This window comes from Ambystoma mexicanum, chromosome 3q (genome assembly GCF_040938575.1).
Source record: "Ambystoma mexicanum isolate Mex_15411 chromosome 3q, UKY_AmexF1_1, whole genome shotgun sequence".
NCBI classification, from domain to species: domain Eukaryota; kingdom Metazoa; phylum Chordata; class Amphibia; order Caudata; family Ambystomatidae; genus Ambystoma; species Ambystoma mexicanum.
In genome coordinates this window covers 1,113,124,678-1,113,147,814 of record NC_090926.1, presented here as the reverse complement: position 1 = coordinate 1,113,147,814, position 23,137 = coordinate 1,113,124,678, and positions in this window count along the sequence as shown.

Genomic DNA, 23,137 nt, shown 5'->3' with positions numbered 1-23,137 from the left:
ACTTCGAAAACATCAACTGAAAAGCGTAATTTGCAGGCAACATTTACTATTTTACAAACTGGAGACTACAAAAAAATGAGTATGCGCGATCTCGCCTGGTTTTACTCTTCAGTTATGCGCTACACCGTGGTTTAAAATTGCAGGGGACCCAGCAGCAAATAAATGCTAACTTTGGCGTTCAACCGCGTGCCTACAAAATGGCCTCCAGTGAACTTTGAAGGCGGAGGACGAAAGCACAGGGGAAACGTTAATTGAGCTCTGCGCCCCTTTTCTGTCTTCAAAGAGATTCCCAATGGGAGGGGGCGGTAAATCAGGCCATACGCACATTACACACCTTGCCTCTCTAGCTTGGTTTACTGCTCAGGCCCATATAAAATGATCCCCATTGGGTCACAGAGGATACACAAAGTATGTTTGTGAATGATGCGCACAACTGAAGTAAACCAGAACAATACATGACGTCAGAGGAAGGGAACGCGTTGCACAACGGCTGGCGCTGCGGAAGAGATCGTGAAACACAGCATGACTTTGGTTTTTCTGCTTTGCAAACGGCGCTGCCCACAAACCATTTAATGTTGAAAGGACGCTTATAAAACCTACATTATAATTGATTCCAGGCTAGCAATCAACGTCTAGCAGTGCCAGCTCAGCCCCCGCCCACCCACTTCATTGCTGCCAGCTGAGCATGTCCCCGAAGGGGAGGGGCCGCTCTGGCTACTCAAATTATTCCACAATAAACTACACATGCAACCAGGACGCTCAGGGAAATGCACATTAAAATACCATCACAACGGGATTAAACTCAAAATAAACGAGTGGGCCGGCCGTTGGGGACAGAGGGGGAGGAATTCACTGAAATGGAGACAGACAGAAAGAGAGATGTGGACAATGGCCGAACTGGAGAAGTAAGGAAGTGAAACCGAGAGGAGAGAGGAAGTCACTGCCAGGGGCGTTGCTAGGGGGGGGGCTAAGGGGGCTATAGCCCCTGATCTTTTGATTGTAGCCCCGGACAGAATCTCAGGAGCTACAGCCAAAAGACTAGCTAGCCCCCCGTCCCAACAGTTCCGACATCATCTTAGCCCCGGGTCTTTTCCAGACCTAGCAACTCCCCTGGTCACTGCTTTAGGAGAGAGTGGCACGGGCGGCTAGAGAGGATTCCTAGGAGTTAGTCTCACTGGAAAGACCCACTCGAATGTGAATGTGGTCAGGGAGGCCCAGGCAGCTTCTCAGCCAACATCAACGAGAGGCACCGTGCGCCCAACTGTCCTACCCACAAAGAAGCCACGCCTCTCACAGAGTCTCTGATACTGAGGGAGACTGTCCTACCCACAAAGAAGCCACGCCTCGCATAGAGTCTCTGATACTGAGGGAGGTGGGGGGAGGAGGGGAATGACTAATCCCCCACACTAGCGTGAGAAGGGGGTTAAGATTCTATTAAAGACAAGGGGGTGAGTATTATGCATTACAATCTTTACTCTGAAATCACAGCATCAAATAAAAAAACTTTTACAAACAAAAAAGTTGTAAAAACAGAACTAAATAGAGTTCAATGTCAATGTAAGGGGGGTTCCCCAATCCATCATGGAGGACAGGTCATGCCCTGCAGGAGACCAATGAGCAGGGACCCTCCCTTATATAAGTCCTTTACTCCAAACCCAACTCCTCTTTCTGTAGCTGTCTTGAACCTGACGTCCACTGCACAGATCAGATGATGAAGACAAATCCAGCGAAGCTCTCGTATCACGCACTCTCCACATCTTGTAACTGTGAGCCACATTCCTGAGCAGAACCTCAGCCCGTAGCTGTAAGAACAACAAGCATAGAAGGGTGGGTGGATGGGAAGAACAACAAACCAAAGAATGTCCTCTCTTGAAACACCTGTGTATAAACGTGCCACAACTGCCATATCATATCATATCAAGGGTGGGTGGGTGGGTGGTATAATACTCGCCTCCTTGCCTTTAATAGAATCTAAACCCCCTTCTCATGCTAGTGTGGGGGATTAGTCATTCTATGGCAAGACAGGAGGCTCATATTATGCAAGTTTGAAGCCCTTGCATCCCATCAGCACAACATGATCAATACAATAGTGACAAAACAATAAAAATAACGGGAGAAGAAAGTGTTTTAAATGTTTTCATTTGATCAATCAACTGAACACAAGAGTATTGCCCAAGGCTAGGCTGCCTGAATAACTGTCTTATAAGGCATAGCCAAATCCACTGCCAGAAACAAACTGGGAAGATGCGCCAATTCCAGCGTTCCTCACAGGCCACCAAAACCAACTGGTTAAAAATAGGGAGGGGGAAACACTGAACAAAGTCTTCCTATACTAATAGGTTAGGAAAAAACATAGGAGTAATAAACTCCTCCGCTGTCCAATCAAACATTTAAAGCACTTAAATTCATACCATCTTTTGGAAACCTAGATAACAAACCAAAGAAGTTAAACACTTAGCTCTCCTGGAGATAAAGAAAAATACCCCCCCCCAGGGGGTGAAAGCTTTGTAGGTTCCATCCCATGCGTTAAAGGAAGATATCGTATTAGAAACAGGACATGTCACATAACTACACTGGAAACCGAGTGGGAAAAGCAATCTTCAAAAAGGTAAAGCGGGAGTAAAAGGACATTTTATTAACATGTTACAGGAAGACCTAGCTCGAGTGGAGCTGAAAAGCAATAGACTTGCAATAGACCTGGGGCCTTGTGTACACAGAAGAGTCTACTGCAAGCCCTGTCCTTAACACACCATTGTCCCCAGACATATGTGTATACTAAGACAGGTATGTCTTCTGGAGGCAGAAGCAGAATGGAAGAGAGGGCCCCCCCTGTAACCCAGCAGCTAGCGTTAAATAACATCCGGACTAAGAAAAGACCCACCAGGGGACCCTGATGACAAAGAGATATTCCCGAAAAATCCTTGAAACACCAGGAAGAGGTAAACCTGTCAAAGACCTCCTGGGCTCTTGAAGAAGGACTCTGCTACCATGACAAAAGGAAGATATTTACAAAACCTGACCCTTAAGAGACCAAATTTGGCAAGGAGAAAAGACGTATCTTACATCCAATTGCTACCATTATAGTGATACTTGAATCCCTTTGAAGTTGTGCCAGGGGCTTGGACCTTATCTCCTCCCCCATAGTCGATAAATCCCCTAGAGGATCATAAACTAACTGAAGGAGGACCCACTAAATTCCATAGTCTTAGTAAAGACTCTAAACTGAAAATAAACAGATCACTTATCAGTTAAAATGCAGTTGTTTACCAGAAGAGGACTAACCTCTATTTTAGCAAATCTGAAGAATCTTGAAACCCCCAGCACTCTGTGCTGGCACCTTATTGCAAACAATCTCCCATGAAAAACCCCAAAGGTCTACCTGCTATGCAGGTGACTAGGAGAACCAAGTCATTAACTAAATATCCCAGCCCTCTGGCAATCGCACTGACAGACACCTACTGAGATGGTTAATGTAGAGACGTTGGAACACCCTGTGATAGAGGGCCGCAAAAAACTTGGATGGAAGATGAGGAGCACTCCCAGACCCCTCTATCCCCTCGAGGGATATTGTGCCTCCCCATAGGAAGAGATAAAACTCCTCCACTTATCTCAGGAAACCCTGCAACCCAGAAGAAGGCTACCTTGAGGACCGCACTAAAGCCCTGCTTTACACCTTTAAAATACATACACTCTTGCACTTCTAACCAACCCCCATGACCGTGGAAGGGGGCTCTGCTTAACTTAGTGAAATACTAGGAAATTGGTGCAAAGGAAAGTAAACTGACGGGAGGGAAATGCCCAGTGTGAGTTTTGCACTGATCATGAGCCAGAACTCCTGTTAAAGGAAAAACAGAAACCATCAGGTGTTACTCCAAGAGGTGTAACATTATGATGCAATCCCCCCCGCAAGGGTGGCGGGGAGGGGAATGAGGGGGGAAGGGGTGGGGGAAGGATTTTGGGATAATTATCGTGCCCCGTAATTGAAAGGTTGTGAAGGAATACTGGGACCACTGTCCCTTCAAGCACTGAGGCCCGGGCCTCCGTATGCATGTAAGGCTGACTGGCCTCTCTGGGGATCAGGGGAAGGAAAAAATTAAGCACATTGCCCATAGCAAAATAGCATTTATATAGTGCTATGAACCCTCAGGTATACGAGTGCTGCTCATCATTACTACCAACGGTGTGTGGTGTGAGGTGTTCACTTATCGATCTCAACAGGATGAAAGCCTGATTTAGACGCTTCCAAAATTAGAAACCTGCATCAGTAGGCTCTGCACAGATTTGAAAGCAAGCCCTATATTTGCTGCACTGTAGGAAAATATATAATGAAAGAAACTAAACAACTCTCTTGAGGGTACAGACACCTGCTTGTACTCCTCGAGCAGAGGAGAAATTGTAACACACCGCTAGACGATTAGCGGAAAAACAGGCCAAGCCTTGGGAGGAAAACCATGGGGCGGGCAACAGAAAGTTATTTGGTAGCCCATCCCTCTGATACCAGCAAGTGTTTCCAAACACTCCATCCAAGTCAGAACACGGTTGCTCAACGTTGCCTTGCAACAAAAACTGAACCGTTACCCGTGAGCTGACCTTTTCCCCACCAATATTTCAAATTGTATAATGAATGTCATATTGGGACAAATAGTAAGGGAAACACTCCACCCTCTCAGGAGAGAACTTGGCGTTGCCGAGCAGGTAAACCCCCTTTGCACATCAAGTCCTGCAGCCCTCAATAGGGACATAAAGTGTCATTTTCTCCTCCTCATGTCGAGAGAAATTTCTGCAACCTAATCAACACGGGTACTGGGTGGAGCAATTGCTATTGGGGAAAGAAATGCCTAAGGAAACAGACTGAGTTGTCCTAAAACTAACTAATGTAAAGGGTGACAAAATTTAACTAAAAGACGAAGGTTAACACCTGAGTGATGGCTAGAGAGGAAGGTACAACCCCCCCTATGGGTCTGTTTACACCACCTCCACACACTCTTTTCTTAAAGTACCTAATAAATAAATAAAATAATATAAAATAATATAGTTACGCCCCAACAGGGGTCCGATCCCCGGCCCCTTATAGAAGCTGATGCTTACTGAGCTATCTGGGCTATTGGCAATCCTGAAAACCTAAATGTGCTCCAGGCACAACTTAAATATATTGTTTAGCGGGAGAGTACACTAAGCAAGTGCACCTCCACTGCTCACCCGAGCAGGGTGTGGAACCAGCAGTACATGAGAGGTTCACCTCGCAGAAGAACACAGGCAAAGCCTGACATCGAGCAGGGTATGGCGCACATACAGTGAAGGTAATCACTAATGCCATATGCAGCACCTAAACAAAGCTGCTGAATTTAAGGGAGGAATACACTGAGCAAGTGCACCTCAAACTGCTCACCCTAGCCGGGTGTGGAACCAGCAGTACACAAGGAGTTCAACTCGCAGATGAACACAGGCAAAGCCTGCCACCGAGCAGGTTTATGGCACACCTACAGTGAAGGTAATCCTCTATGCCATATGCCGCACTTAAACAAGGCTGCAGACTAGCAGCGCATCAGGCACTTGAGCGGGCGGGTTCCAAACATATATATTACAAAATATTCTTATTTAAAAAGTAATAAAAATTATATATAATCTTGTTAAAGTGAAAAGTCCAGACTGGGCTGGCGCTAGTTGTCCCGCATAACTATGGCAACCAGACGTCCTGGTTTTCATTTTAGAAACCCTGTCCGGATTTTGCATGGTTGGGCGGTATGGTAATTAAAATTGTAATTATTTTTCACAACACATTCTGAATTTTGAAGTTGGAGGATTGGTTCAAACCCTGAACCTTCCAGGTACAAGTGACAACACTTCCTGACTGTGCTACAGAGACTGTCTTCAAAATATAAAAACAAAACACGTATCGGATCTGGGGCGAAAAACTAACCCAGGCCTTCCAGCATGTAAAACCTGCCACTTTACCCTGCTTCTGGAGTGCAGCACAACCTACACTACATAATGCTTGAAAAAAGAAACGAAAGGAAAACATTGGGTCCGAGCGCGCCCGCTGCACCTGGCCTTCCCAGGTGGAATTTAATGGAAAAGGAGACTTTAACCAAATATACATTTTTTCTAAATGCCCATGATGTTCCATACATTGTGTTAGAACTCAGGTCCCCAGCATTTCAACACCAAGCACTTGCCAGTTGAGCCACTGGAGATTGTGCTTGCTAAAAGAACACTGCAGCCCACAATAGGGCTTTGCACTCGGGTCGCCAGCACTGCAGGCCCCGAATAAGCTATTGCGCCACCGTAGCATTGTTCATCCAGCACCTGGTACTCCCAGGCCTTCTGAACACAGAGGGCGGCAAGCCCCAACAAACCCGAGGGCTAAACAAACAAAAGAGAGGCTCGCGTGTGCCGGCCTTGAAGCTTTAGCAGCTTCATTCAGACCTGCGCGTGACGGCCGTAAAACATAAAATAAACATAAATTTAACCACCAAGAAGAAAGCTCACGCACGTCGGCACGAAGCATTAGCAGCTTCTGTCAGACCCCACAAAACTTACATAAAAGAGACCCGTGTGCGCCGGGTCTGAAGCAAAGCTTACATTTAGACCGACGCGCACGGGATAAAAGCAAAGAAAAACAGTACACCATGCAAAGCCAGATACATGCCGTATAAAATAAAGGGCCAATATATATTAAATGTAACACAAATAATACATGTACACAATTTTTCTTCCTTAATGTAACAAATTAAGGTTATTTCTACTGACAACATGCAAGACACAAAACTGAAAGGAGTGACTTAGCTGTGGTGTCAGCAGCAAAGAAAGAGAAGTTGGATTTGGAGTAAAGGGCCCTCATTACAACCCAGGTGTTAAGGGGTTAACGGCGCCATAAAAGGTGGCGGCGCCGTTAAACCTTTAATGCCTGATTACGAGGTCCCTTTGCGGGTTGGAGACTTTAATGCCTGCTTTTTGCAGGCGTTAAAAACCAACCCGCAAAGGGACCTTGGTGCTAAGTACGGTGCCGCAATATGCGGCACCGTACTTAGCGCCTTCCCCATTTCCATTGAGCCCTATGGGGCAAAAATGGGAATGGGGAAGGGCCATGGCGGCATGGGGAATTATCACCCCGCCAACCTCGGAATGGGCCGGTAATTCCCCATTCCGCCATGGCGGAGTCGGTAAGTTACCGGCATGGACCATGGTGCTAATAGCACCATGGTCCAACGCCAGGGTCGTAATGAGGGCCAAGGACTTATATAAGGGAGGGTCCCTGCTCATTGGTCTCCTGCAGGGCATAACCTGTCCTCCATGATGGATTGGGGAATACCCCTTACATTGACATTGAACTCTATTTAGTTCTGTTTTTACAACTTTTTTGTTTGTAAAAGTTTTTTTCTTTGCTGCTGTGGTTTCAGAGTAAAGATTGTAATGCATAATATGAGCCTCCTGTATTATTGATTATGCCGATGCACGGGCATGCCCTACTGCAAGTGAAAGAAGTAAATATGTTTTTTAATCAAAGCTTAAATGTTTCACGTAGCATAGAAAGAAGGGGGTGGTGCCTGGTCCACAAATATTTTTGGAGGGTGTAAATATTTGCCACAAGTATGTGATTGCGACCGAGTACAGCGAGGGAGCCGGAACTAACCAACATGGGTTGGGGAGGGGTCAGAGGGGATTCTTCTCCCTCCCCTGAGAAAATGTTTTGAATAATGGGTTAAAATGGTGCATAACACAGCACACTTTCTGTGAAAATGAGGGTAAAAGGCCAGCAATTTGGGTAAGAGGCTAACAATGATGATTACCCCTGCTAGATGCGCAGGGAGTATTAATTTTATTGAAGTCTAGGAGGAGAGCATTATGCTTCAACTTCAATGTATTACTGCTCAGCAGTTTCAACAAAAACATAACTTTTCTTTTCTGAAACTACAAATCCCAAAGTGTCTGTAGTCCAGTCCTGCACAGCCCAGCTCTGACACACATCCTGTCCCTGGGCTACTCCTCTTCTTTTACTGCTCTTCAGCAGATAAGTGCTACTTATATCACCTCTCCGTGTAATGCATCTGTTTAGTTAAATATGTACAGTTAGGAGGGGAAATGCAAGTAGAAACATTATGTAGGAAAGCATAACTGCATGAATATGTGATTATTCGTAGAATATTATTATGAGAGAATGTTCTGCTTATGCGCGTCAAGCGTATTTAGTATTTTAGGAAGAACAGGCATCGCACGGTCGCGGCAGTTAGTATAGCCGTGATTGCAAGGTAAGTAGAGCTGCAGCGTCAGTTCTTTTCTGAAAACTACAAAACCCAAAGTCTCTGTAGTCCAGACCTGCACAGCCCAGCTATGACACACATCCTGTCCCTGGACTCCTCCTCTCTTTTACACGCTCTGAACTGCCTCTTGAACTTTATAACCATGTCCTGCCAACAGTGCAAAGACTCCAAAACTCGTCAACTGTAGCGATGCTGCTCCTTTGCCTTCCTGTTCCTCAACTTATGCCTCGGTGGTTGTCCACCTCTGCTCTCAGTTATTCTTCTGCTCTTCCCCTAAGGAACATACTATTATGTTCCATATATATATATATATATACATGATCGGGTGGGAATTTAATGCTCTCCTCCAAATCTTTAATAGAATGAATACACCCTGCGCAGCTAACAGGGGTAATCTTCATTCTATGACAAGACTGGAGGCGAGTATTATGCTTGTTCAAAGCTTCCCCAACACCGTAATAGCTAGGCTTTCAGTCGGCTTGAAGTAACACTCTTTAAATGTACGATCACTAGCCCAATCAGCTGCCAGCATAATCTCTCGTAACGATAATCCTGTCGTAAAGGCTCTGGTAGCCATTGCCTCTCTTACCAAATGCGCCCCATACATTCCCAAGTCAATACCTGCTGCTTGCATTACCTCTTTAACCCACCTTGCGATGGTGGCCGTTGCAACCGCCTGAAAAGGCTTCCTCTGCGCTATTAATAATTGGGTGGCAATGGCTGCTCTGCATTCTGCTGTCCTACTTTCAAATTCTCTAATGCATTTCGCTACGCACCATTTAAGGTTACTCGAGAAATAAGGATAATGGACCGTATTGGTCCCTGTCTTAGTCCTTTTGACTACTGAGAAGGTCACTCCTTCTGGACCAAATTATCTCATATTAATCTCAAGTGCCTAAACATCTGACACACGCTTGCATGATATTAGACATAACAGCATTGCTAATTTGCCCGATAACTGTTTCAGTGACAGATATCTATCTGTGGCCAACCCTCCAATAAACGCAGCACTACTGTCACATCCCATACTGTATTATACCTAGGCTCTGGGGGCACTTTATACCTAGCTTCTCTGATGAGCCTCACTACTGCTGGATGCTCCCCTTCTGGCACTCCTTCAATTGATAGGTGACCCGCAGAAATCGCAGATCTGTGTACACCTATGGTACAGAATGCTCTCCCGTCCTGCAACAATTGTGCTAAGAAATTCAGTATGGTCACTACAGGGGCTGAAATGGGATGAATATTTCTCCCTTTACACCAGTTTGTCCATTTGGCCCAAGCTGCATCGTAGCTCCTCCTAGTGGATGGAGACCAGTATTCTGCGATAAGCTCTGCACCCTGGTCCGAAATGCCTGGCTGCACCCAGCGTCTCCTGATATCCTGCACGTGACGAGCGGGAAAATCTCTCTCACTCTCAGACAATGACACGACCCAGCTGGGTCCGTGAGCAGTCGGTCTCCTTCTGGAACAATCCACGGCAAATCCGCTGCTAGCTCCATTAGCGTCGGGAACCACACTTGTGACTTTCACAGTGGTGCTACTAAAATTAATTCCGCTCTCTCCCTCCGACACTTCGCTAGAACTCTGCTCAGCATCACGAAGGGGGGAATGCGTAGTGCAAGCCTCCTGACCATTTCTGTAGAAATGCATCTGTGGCTTGTGCATTCGGGTCTAACCTCCAGCTGAAGTAACTTGCTGTCTGGGCATTGAGACGGGATGCAAAGAGGTCTATGTGTACCGGACCCCACCTCATATTCAGAGTCTGAAATACTGACGGATCCAGTCTCCAGTCACTGGAGTCCATCAGGTACCGTGAGTTCCAGTTTGCCACAACATTTAGTGCCCCGGGCAGGTATTCTGCTGTCACTGAAGTTCCTGACTGGAGTCAGAAGTGCCAAAAATCTTTCGCTAGCTCCACCAGCAACTTGGACTTCGTTCCTCCTAGGTGATTTATGTAATGGACTGCCGAGATATTGTCCATCTTTAGCAGAACGCACAACTTCACCTTCCCTCTCATGAATGCTTTGATCCCAAATGATCCTGTCAGATGATCCTGTCAGAAGTTCCAGGCAGTTATGTAGAGGCGAAGCTCCTCTTTGCTCCATTTTCCTCCTGCCTCTAGATCTCCGCATCTCGCTCACCAGCCTATGAGGCTGGCGTCTAACTCTATTATCAGGTCTGGTCGGTCTCCGAAGATGGCACGCCCATTCCAGGCGTCCATATTCTTCAACCACCATTCCAGGTCCGCCATGAACTCCTGATCTAAAGGCACATGCTGATGGTACTTTAAACCCTGCTGCAAGTGTTTTATCTGTAGTCTCTGCAGTGCTCGATAGTGCAAAGGGCCTGGGAATATGGCCTGAATGGAGGCTGCTAATAACCCCACTATCCTCGCTAGAACTCTGAGAGAAATCAACTGCTTGTTCAAGTAGGCTCTGATCTCCCTTTTGATATCTCTTATCTTCTGGGCTGGTAGCTCTAACGTTGCCTTCCTGGTGTCTAGGACGAATCCCAGGAAATCTAGTCTCTGTGCTGGCGTGGTGTCTGACTTCTCCACGTTCACCAGAAAACCCAGCCATAACAGCAGCTCCTGCACCCATACTGGTAAATTAGTGTTTCCCTGTCCTCCGCTAGGAGTAACAGGTCGTCTAGATATATAATCATTCTGATACCCTTCTCTCAAATCGCTGCTGCCACTGGCTTCATCAGCTTGATAAAAGCCCACAGAGCTGACGCAAGCCTGAAGGGCATCGTCTTGAATTGCCAGAGCTGCTTGTTCTAGTGAAAAGCTAGGAACGTCCTGTAATTCTCTTGCACTGGTACCGTTAGGTAGGCATCTTTCAAGTCTAGCCTCGTCAGCCAGTCTCCTTCTCTCAGGGTGTCTGTGAGCTGATGAATGCCCTCCATCTTGAAATGGCGGTACACAATCCAACCATTTAATTCCTTTAAATTTATAACTGGTCAGACTTTCTCCTTCCTGTGCACTAGAAACATATTGCCTACAAATCTGGGGGAAGCTGTGCACTTCTCTATGGCGTCTTTCTGCGCTAGTTGGTTTAGCTCGTAATGAGAGTGACTGGCCGCACGACCCCTGAAGCGGCCGGTCCCTGCAAAAACTCTGTTTGGAAACATCTTCTGTATGGTTGCTTGTGCCTTTTGCCAGGGATGTGTAGGTGCTGATGAACCTGCCCATCTCCTTTCCAAACGTCTCTCCGAAGTGCAGGCCCTGCGCCGCTTCTCCGGCTTCATATGATGCGAGGTTGCTCAGCTTCGGATTGATTTTGAGCAGAATACCTCTCCTTCTCTCTGAAGAGATAGCGCAGTTAGCATTGCCTACAGGGCAGACCACTCTTTGCGCCCAGATCACCTGTGCGTCGGGGTCCACTTCCTCCCCCGTATCCTAAATCTAGCACCTTCTCTTGACAGCTTCTCCACGACCTGTCAATTCCCTTACGAGGGTCTTTACTGGTCTTAGACACGAAGGTCAACCTCCTAGGATCTAGCTCAGGGGTCTCTGCCACTTTTCCTGGGAGGTCTGGGCTTGGGCATTCAGCGCGCAGGCGTTACCTCACTTCTTTGTTGCCTCACTTCTTTGTCGAGAGCTTTTCGTAATCTTATTGTCATATATTGTGCAACCCTGGGGAGGGCTGCCAGTCTGAGGACCTCGGGTTCCGAATACTGTCTGGATCAAACATGTCCACCGTGTCCTCATGCTCTTCCTCTAGATCAGGGGTCTCCAACCTGTACCTTAGCTAGAGCTACTTGTAGTGGAGGCCAACAGTGGAGAGCTACTAGCGGGCAATATCGGGGTGGGGATATTTATAAACCTCGGAATTTTTACCAATATTTTTTTGGCTCCATTATTTCCCCTCTTTAAACAGATGGAATAACAAATCCCTTCACGAATATATTAACTTCAAAAACCTCTTTGTTGAATTATTATTTATTAGTAGCTGTCTCAAAAAGACAGATATTTGTTGGACTTCCACACAAATATTCTGTAATTTTTGTGCCCCTTCCTTTGCGTTTTATGCAGGCTTTCTACATGCTAGGCACACTATTGTTTTCCAAATGTGCATTTCACACTTCCATAAAAAAAAAGCAATTTCCAAATTGAAAAATGCTGCTTGCGTTCACGAGTTTTCTTTGAATTTTTTTTTTGTCAGACACCACACATACTCTGTTATTTGCTGGTATGATAGCTCAGCGGGTTGAGCGCTCGCTGCTGCGATCTGAGCGTGATCTGCAGGTCGCAGGTTAAAGTCCCGGCAAGGCCAACTCATCCTTTCATCCTTCTGAGGTCGATAAATGAGTACCAATTTCAGTTGGGTGATATTGCATGTAAATATGTGCTCTGTAAAGCGCTTTGGATTAAGGCGGTACATAAATAACACATCATTATCATTATTTGTGTGCCCCTCTGTGTTTTAGCACAAGTTATATTTATAAAGATTTTAAATGCTTGTCAAACTGGTTAATCACAAATAAATGCTTCTGTTATGCTGACAGCAGTTTTTAGAAAATTAAACTGTGGGTTCATGGGTGCCAACTTTTGATTTTCACTACCGGGGCAGAAATATCCCCACCTCAGCCCTGAATATAAGCAAGCAACCAGCCCAACCCATACCCTGGCCAAACACATTGTATAGCACTTTTTTTTATAAGGCATTGCAAAAAGTCATACAATTAACAACCTGTAGTTTTGAATATATAACATCTCAACATCGGTCTGTCAACCTGCTGAGCTACCCTGGTAGGCTTCAACTGTACAGCGTGTCTATGGATCGCTTAATGTACTAAAAGTGGGTGTACCTGTGTCATGGAAGTGATTTAAAGTGGAAATGTACAATGTGGAATTTGGAAAGAAGCCACATAAAAGAAATTGCACCATTTTTTAAATATTATTTTGAACATTTCCAGGCGAGCGGCAGTGCTACTGTGATATTTACATTGCGTGGTCACAATGATCCTGATCCTGCCCCAGCCCCTCCAACATCTCTGGCAAACAAGAGCAGCTTGCTTAAGCAAGACTGTCGTGGGGGCGCACAAGGCCAACTGTGGTACTACAGGCGGCCTGCAGAAGCAGAATGTGATACTGACACTTGTCAGTGGATTTCCAAGCACCGGATCCGGAACACAGAAATAGCTGCAAAACGCACCATTAAATGATATAACTTAGGATAAATGTTTATCTTCGGTATCTTCAGCCGGACGACTGAAAAGGCTCAGGCGAGCTACTAGTCACCCGCGATCGACTGTTTGGCGACCTCTGCTCTAGATGTTTCTCTTTGCGGGTTTTCTTCCACCCACTGGGTTTCTCCCATTCCTCCTCTGCTACCCCCTCTCCTTCATGAGAGGTCTCCCTCTGCCGGCTCCTCTTCCGAGCCTGGGTCATCTTCTCCTGTATTATCTTCACCTGGAGCGGGACTCGTGAGGCTTGGCACTGCCTGACCTTGCAGGTAAGCTTCTTTAAGCTTAGTGAATGCATAGGCTGCCTCTGCGGTCTTCTGTTTCACCCTGTATATTGGGCACGCGGGGTCGTCAGAGGTTTTCTCTTTCGGGCCTGGGTACACCCCTTCAACCCTGTCTTCAAGGGTCCCGTGGGCATGCTCTCAGTCTCCTTGGTGCTCTCTCGGGGCTGATTAAGCATTGTTTCTAGAGTCTCCAGCCTCTCATGCAGGGGTCTCACCCCTTGCGCCACTGCATCAACCAGCGAGCTTCCCAGCACTTCCTGAAGCTGGCAGCGAGGTCCATGGGCTGTTCCTCCTCGCTCCACTCAAATTCTGACACCTTTTTAAGCGTGCTGTGTGCCTGGTACCTGAAGCCGGTGTCTTTGCACGCCCACGTCACTTGGTCTGATGTCTTGTATATATTTGTATATTTTAATTTTTACATTTTTTTTATATGTGGCTTGCACGAGACTGTCTGATCATCTTGTTTTCCCCTGTAATAGGCTGTTTGTGACCAATCCGCCACTCCTTGGTGGCTAAGTGGCTCTCAGCAGGCTAAATGCGCCTGTATCAGTGGGAAGCTAATTCTTCTCCCCTTTGCGGGAAATAGACCTGCTTTACAGCTGCTCTCAGCTGCTCTGTAACGCCGATGTTGCTGCGTGTATTTTCGGTTCAATTATTCTGAATTTCAAATGATTTATGATATATTAATGTGACTGCCGGGTCCGGCGTCCGTTCTCCTTTCCGTCGCTTCCTCTATGCAACCTCATATCCATGCCCCGGCTCCGCCTCCCCCGAGGGTGGGGGCCGAAGCACTCTGAAGCTGTCGCTCTCCGCGAGGCCGAGCTAAGCCCCTGACATGTCGGTAATACGGCACAGGCCTGCTCGCCTCGCGGTGACGCTGCGGCTCTACTTACCTTGCAATCACGACTATACTAACTGCCGCAGCCACGCAATGCCTGTTCTTCCTTAGATACTAAATACGCCTGACGCGCATAAGCATAACATTCTTTCCTATAATATTCTACGAATAATCACATATTTATGCAGTTATGCTTTCCTACATAACGTTTATACTTGCATTTCCCCTCCTAACTACACATATTTAACTAAACAGATGCATTACACGGAGAGGTGATAAAAGTAGCACTTATCTGCTGAAGAGCAGTAAAAGAAGAGGAGGAGCCCAGGGACAGGATGTGTGTCAAAGCTGGGCTGTGCAGGACTGGACTACAGAGACTTTGGGATTTGTAGTTTCAGAAAAGAAAAGTTAATTATGGACACTTTTCAGAGTTTCTTGTGTTTTTGTTGAAACTGCTGAGGAGTAATAAATTGAAGTTGAAGCATAATGCTCGCCTCCAGTCTTGTCATAGAATCGGTTTTGTAGGGTGTAGGGTGTAGGGTAAATCATGAAAAAAAGTAAAATAGATGCAAGTCACCAAAACTGCACAGGGCATTTCCTGAAGTATAATCAAACTGGTCCCTGCAATATTATATATGCCAGTATAAAAACATTTTCATGATGGCTGTGCCCATACATCTCCTTGCTGGCTTCACCCTCATATGCTAGTATTCCCATATAAGATCATGTTTGATTTAAGATGTTTTTTTAATAGTATCATTACTGGCACTGGGCACAAAACTGGTTCTGCCAATATATTCCCGTACTCTTATGTTAGAACATACTCCTGTTGGTTTAGCCATTAAAATTGACATGTCACAATATGAAAACCTGTCAAAACTGGTTCCAATGTAAGCCAGTCTAGACCCATAAGAACACATATCATGCTTGATTCATCATAGACGCTCAGTTAATAAAAAGTTATGCTGCAGCAGAAAATATACAGGCCGCTCCACCGAAACATCAGTCTAGCGAGTGTGAGCATTCTGAGAACATTCTCCAATTTACCTCCCATAGGACCCCCTCTCAGATGGCAGAGAAAAGGTCATATCCTGTGGTTTCCCTGAGGGCCCCCAAAGTACTGTGTAGAAGAGGGTGCCAAGAGTAACACATACCTCCTTTGGAAACACCACTATAGTACTGTGATGATAAAAAGGGAGTCAGGAGGAATACAGACTTCCTATGTGAAACACCACTATGGTACTGGGATGAAGAAGATACAAACAGAGGCACACCAGTATACTCAATGGACATGTCCCAATAACAAGGTCAGGCAATTGAAACTAAGTATGCCCTCCTGCAACCCATTAACCAGTCACAGGTGTATACAAAGCAGGGAGAAAGCAGCTACAGCAGTAGCAGTCCTGGGAGTGACAGAAGCAGAAAGGAAAAGGAACTGAAAGGCGAGACTCTGAGGAGAGCAGCTGTGTGCCATGCTGTAGCCTGAAAATTGCCCAACCCTGGGGATTAGGAAGGCTGTTGGTCCTGGCCGGTGTGGCTTGGTAGCTGGAGCTCCTTGGCACAGAGGCAAGCCAGAGGAAGGAGGCCAGCTGAGGAGCCATTCTTCTACCCACCAAGAGGAGTGCTTGCCCTCCTGGGTCACTGTGATAGTGATGGAGTGCCTGAGGGATAGAGGAAGAACCCCTAGAGGCATTTCACGAAGTTTATTGAAAGCGCAATAGAAAGGAAAGTCTTCAAAGGGGAGCTGGTGAGTGTGAGAGGCTGAAAAACCCTGTGTGACTTTGATTCCGAGAGGAAGAACTTCTATTCTATCTAGTTTTAAAGTATACATTGTATCGCAGTGGTCGTGTTCCTTCAAAGAAAAGAAGGAATGTTTTTGAAAGTCTCCATGTGAAATGTACTCAGCCTCTGTATCAAGAAGGAAGACCTTGAGAGAAAAGAGGAGCCGTGTGAAGCCGGGAAGTGTGAGCAAAATGGCATTAAGGGAACAGGCTAGCTATGTGAAGAGATGAAGTGTGAGCAAAATCCCCAAGAAAAACTATAAAGAATAATTAAACACTGGGGCGGCCACCAGGTGGGAGAGTGATCCAGGAGGGCCGCAGAGACCCCATCCTAAAGTAATATATACTAGGAAAGCTTCCAGGCGGCAGGGGAGAGACCCACGGGAACCGCAGAAACCCAGTAATATATACTAGGAAAGCTTCCAGGCGGCAGGGGAGAGACCCACGGGAACCGCAGAAACCCAGTAATATATACTAGGAAAGCTTCCAGGCGGCAGGGGAGAGACCCACGGGAACCGCAGAAACCCAGTAATATATACTAGGAAAGCTTCCAGGCGGCAGGGGAGAGACCCACGGGAACCGCAGAAACCCAGTAATATATACTAGGAAAGCTTCCAGGCGGCAGGGGAGAGACCCACTGGAACCGCAGAAACCCAGTAATATATACTAGGAAAGCTTCCAGGCGGCAGGGGAGAGACCCACGGGAACCGCAGAAACCCAGTAATATATACTAGGAAAGCTTCCAGGCGGCAGGGAAGAGACCCACGGGAACCGCAGACACCCAGTAATATATACTAGGAAAGCTTCCAGGCGGCAGGGGAGAGACCCACGGGAACCGCAGAAACCCAGTAATATATACTAGGAAAGCTTCCAGGTGGCAGGGGAGAGACCCACGGGAACCGCAGAAACCCAGTAATATATACTAGGAAAGCTTCCAGGCGGCAGGGGAGAGACCCACGGGAACCGCAGAAACCCAGTAAAGAAAATATGAAGAAACAGTAGTTTATAAAGAAAGTGAATGTTGAAAGAGAATCTTATTTTGGCTAACGAACTTTAACGAGAGGGCACAGCTAAAGCCCAGGGGCACCTGGTTGCGCGACCTGTGATGGGTGGACAGTGTGGCCTCACAACTGTGCCACTACCATGGGAGACCCCATTGAATAGTTGAAATGTGTGGCAAGTTGAAATTGAAAAAAAACAAGAAGAGTCATTGAATATGGGAAAGGGAACCCCAAGGAAACCAGTTGAACGTTTGTGTTAACAAGTTGAACTTTTGTGTTCCATTGAATATGGTGAAGGAAACCCCTATAGAAGCAAGTTGTACTCTTGTGTTTTGAAAAGTGGAACTTGACAAGTTGTACATTGGTGTGAAATCAAAGGAGTTTGAACTTGGGCAGGGGAAACCTGAGAACCCCATCGAAGAGTGTGAAACAGAGGGCTTTGAGTTTGGGAAAAGGGATCCCAGATAAGCCCAAGGATCTCTGTGAACTAAGTTACTGTGAAATTGTGATAAGTGAATTCTGAGAAATCTTTGGCACAAGTTCTTAATCTGAGTGGGAAGGGAGCTTGGACGGGTTCCAGCAACATGTTGTTTTACTTTTGAGCACTATTTAGTTTATTATGATATGGACACTCTCTACCCATTGTTATTGTATAGACATGAGGACAAGCATAGGTCATGACACAGACTTGTATTTTCCTTTGGAATGACAGACTTAGACATTCCCTTAGTTTTCTTTTAGATAATGAACATTCCCAGCTTAGAGATTGAGCAAATTAGGCGTTACATCATCGTGACCCATAAAATAAAGGTTTTTGAACTATACTTCAGTTATCTTTGTCAACTTTTGATACAAATGTCTGTCTCACATGAGGAAACACTGCTTATAATGCTTGCTTTTTTAAAGATGCTGAGTAATAAATGTTATGCCACAGTAAGCAATGCTAGACTGACTGCACCAAAATGCCAGTCCAGCCCGGTAATGACACACATGAATTTGGCTGTGCCCAAAAATACCAGTAAAACAAGCAAAGTCAATAAAGGATGTGACAAAAAATGATCCAGTTATCCCCAGTCTCCCAGGGCCTTACACACACTTGCACACATGCATCCCCTTTCACCGATTAGTCACTCACCCATCCATCCCCTTTCACATTCATTCACACTGCATTCACCACACAGGCACACACCAACCCCCACCCAGAACATTCATATTCATTCACCCACCAGTCACTCACACCTTCTCTTACATCCGCTCATTGCATTCTGTGCACAGGCACCCCCCCACAACATTCAAAAACACTCAATCACATTCATACTCATTCCGCCACCAGTCACTCACTCATACATTTTCTTACATCCACTCATTGAATTCTCTACACAGGAAAACATCCACCCACCCAGACCATTCAAAGATACACCATCACATTCATACCCATTCACCCACCAGTCACTCACTCACACCTTCTGCTACATCCACCCATTGCATTCTCTATACAGGCACACACCGACTCACCCAATAGATTCAAAAACACACCATCACATTCATACTCATTCACCCACCAGTCACTCACACCTTCTTGTACACCCACTCATTACATTCTTTACACAGGCACACACCCACCCAGAACATTCAGAAACACACCATCACATTCATACTCATTCATCCACCAGTCATCACACCTTCTCTTACCTACACCAGTTACATGCTCTACACAGGCACCCACCCAGAACATTCAGAAACACACCATCACATTCATTCCCATTCATCCACCAGTCACTCACTCACACCTTCTCTTACATCCACTTATAGCATTCTCTACACAGGCACACACCCACCCAGAACATTCAGAAACACACCATCACATTCATACTCATTCATCCACCAGTCACTCACTCACACCTTCTCTTACATACACTCATTGCATTCTCTACACAGGCACCCACCCACAACATTCAAAAACACAAAATCACATCTATACTCATTTACCCACCAGTCACTCACACCTTCTCTTACATCCACTAATAGACTTCTCTGCACAGGCGCACAACCACCCACAACATTCAAAAACACACCATCACATTCATACTCATTCACCCACCAGTTACTCACACCTTTTCTTACATTCACTCATTGCATTCTCTACACAGGCACACATCCACCCACCCAGAACATAAACAAATACACCATCATTTTCATACTCATTCACCCACCAGTTACTCACACCTTTTCTTACATTCACTCATTGCATTCTCTACACAGGCACACATCCACCCACCCAGAACATAAACAAATACACCATCACATTCATACTCATTCATCCACCACTCACACCTTCTCTTACATCCACTAATAGAATTCTCTGCACAGGCGCACACCCAACCACAACATTCAAAAACACACCATCACATTCATACTCATTCACCCACCAGTTACTCACCCCTTTTCTTACATTCACTCATTGCATTCTCTACACAGGCACACATCCACCCACCCAGAACATAAACAAATACACCATCACATTCATACTCATTCATCCACCAGTCACTCACACCTTCTCTTACATCCACTAATAGAATTCTCTGCACAGGCACACACACATTCACTCAGGGCTTTCAAAAACACACATCACATCACAATACTTCTCATTCACCCACCATTCACATCATACATACAACGGACACACACTTCACACATGCAAAATACACACCAGGTTTTAAAAAAAGCCTTCTTACCTCTTTTTTGCAGCTTCGGTCATTCCTTCTAGGCCACCCTTGGCTCCACTGTACTGCTCACAAACAGGAACCAGGAAGCTGCAACAGCTTCCTGCTACCTGTATGTGAGCTGCAAGGAAGTCGAGGGAGAAGGGGTTGGAGCTGAACATGACATGTGATATGCATGTGCCACATGTTATGGTCAGCTCCAACGCCAACTCCTACTGAGCACCTCTCCAGCCCAGCCTTCACCCTGATGCTTGAGGGCTGGGTCGGGGACCCAACAGACAAGGAGCTTCTGTTTTCTTTTCTCCAAAAACCCCAGGCGACCCCCAAATGACGTCCCTGGAGGTGAGGTTAATTGTGGGGTCAGGGAGATAGAATTATAGAGTGCAGGACAGTTGGGGCCCAAAGGGGGGATTCATTGGTAGACTGGCAAATGGAGGAGGCTCCCAGAAAGGGTGCAAGAGGTCAGGAGCTAGCTTGGTGATTTGCAGAGGACAGGATAATTACAGGTTGTGGTACATTGGCTCTCCAGAGCCCCTCACCGATGATGGACACAACAAGTAGACTGACCGGGTGTAAAAGTGCAGGCCAGCTGTCACTGGGTAGTGGGGGGAGGGTCTCAGGAAAGGGGAGTAAAGATTCAGCCCTAGGCTGCAGATTATGTTGGAGCTGATTTCTGGCTGAAGGGGTGGCTGAATAGGTTTTCCTACAAGGAGCATTGGCCAGACCTTTGGGAGGAATTGCATCCCTCTGCTACTGGCTGTAAGCTGGTTGCCTAGGCTGAGGACAGAAGAAACTGGTTTTAGTGGAGTCCCCACCGAGGGCAATATCTAGTGTGCCAGAAACAAGCAACTATAGAAATTATTAAGGTACAAAATATAGTGATCAGGCATTGTTGGGAACATGCAAGCACCAATCATAAACAGTGCAGAAACTGTAGCTGGGGGCGAATATACAGTCTTATGCAGTGCAAGATAGAAAATATATTTGGGAAACATGACAGGCACACACAGCCTATTTTACATGACCCTTTCTTGTTGTAGTGATCCCTTCTGCACATTTTGCCTTTACAGTGCTAATCGTGGATAGAAAGCAAGTCTAAACTATGGGGGTCATTACGAGTTTGGAGGTAGCCATGGTGCTATTCGCACAATGGCTGCCTCCAAAGTCGTGTCCGAGTCCGGGTTCTCTGAATGGGGACTTACCGGGTCATTCCAACCTTGGAGGAACCGATAAATCCCAAATTCAAAAAACCCTTCCCCATTCCCATTCGAGCCCCCATAGGGCTCAATGGGAATGGGGAGGGAGCTAATAACGGGCCCGTAAATTACGGGCCCGTTATTAGCTCCCTGGTTCCTTAACGGCTCCCGCTAAGGATGGCTGGTTTTATCAGCCAGCCTTAGTGGGACCCGCTAAGGGACCTCGGAATGTGGCGGTAAGGGGTTAATGGCACCGGCATCCTTACCGGCACCGTTAACACCTTAACACCAGCCTCGTAATGAGGCCCTATGTTTGATTTCGGAGAAAATATGCAAATGAACCGGTTCTTGTTTTTTCATGATAAAATGAAATATCAGTCTTAATTTGTATTTTATCTTGCCATGGATATTCTTTGAGTAGATCTTGCCTTCATGCCAGACATGTTTCATTACCTATGGGCCCTGCAGGAAACTCTTTAAGCGGAACCTTGAATCAGGGGAAAGGACAGCTACAAGGGAAGAGAGACATATTAAAACTTACGTTGACAATTTCATGGGAGAATAGAAAAATAATGCAATATTGCAATTTGCATCGTAGTGGGTGAAAAAATGCACCAAACCTGAGTTAATTCCGATTTGACCCAATTTGTTTATTTTAGGGATTTGATTACTCTCCACCTTTCTAATTTGTGATCCAGAGTGGGACATATAGTCCTTTGTGATTGTGCTCTCACCAATGAGTCAATGAGGAAAAACACCATTCAATGTCACAATCTAGACCATATGGTAAATGCGATGAATCAACTACCACCAGTATTCCTCAGGAAGATGAGACTTGCTCTATAATTGGAAGAGGAGGCTAGTGTTGCAGAAGAAAAAGTCCTCTTTGAGAAACCAGACTGGACATAGTGGAAGGACAGCCCTAATTTGGTACATGTGAAAATAAAACTCAGCTTGTTGACATCCTCCATATCGCACTCAGCTCCCTCCTGGCACAAATAGGTGAGTAGGTTCACAATACTTTTACCAAACTATACAAAAGAAGCTGATTCATCTCAGCCTACAAGAATTAAAGAGTAGACATGTTTATTTGGGCACCACATGTTATCGTATTTACAATTTACGCCAGTATGTCCAAGATCTAATGAATCCTATGGCAGGACACAGAAAGTTAAGGGCCATTTACTGAACTAACCATTCCATTCACTGAACTGACAGTTCCATTCACTAAACTAACTGTTCCATTCACTGATCTGACTGCACAAAAAATGACTGAAGGAGACGCCCCTTTCTGATGAGGTTTCTCACTCTTCATAAGTGCCCTTCGAAAATGGGTGACTGCTCCAACATTAGCATGGACGCAAAGAGCCATGGCTAAAAATACATTGGAGACCATTCGTCTGCCGTACAATAGCTCAGGGGCAAAGTTCCCACCATCGAAACATGAAGACGACACGGAGCACCACAGGTTCGATGGGTATTAAGCGCATTATAAATAACCCATCATATCATACTTTTTCTTCTTTTAGTTCCACTCTCTATGGCCAACTGAGCTGCCATGACTCTACAAATAACACAACATACAAGTGAAATAGAGAAGACTAGACAACTTGCAGATCATCTCTAAAGTCTAATGAGTTTGTCTCTTTTGGGTTAAAGCTCTCGAGAGGCCATAGTGATAACATAAAATGAAATAGAGTATTGAGAGTAATCTCTTTAAAGACCTCCTCCTGTAATCTGTCCCTTACAGAAATATTGGCAAACATGGAACTGGTCCATGAACCTTAGAAACCTTAGAGCAATCTATCATAATCTGGTTGCGACCATAAGGTATGGATCTGTTAGATTTGGGTTCAATAC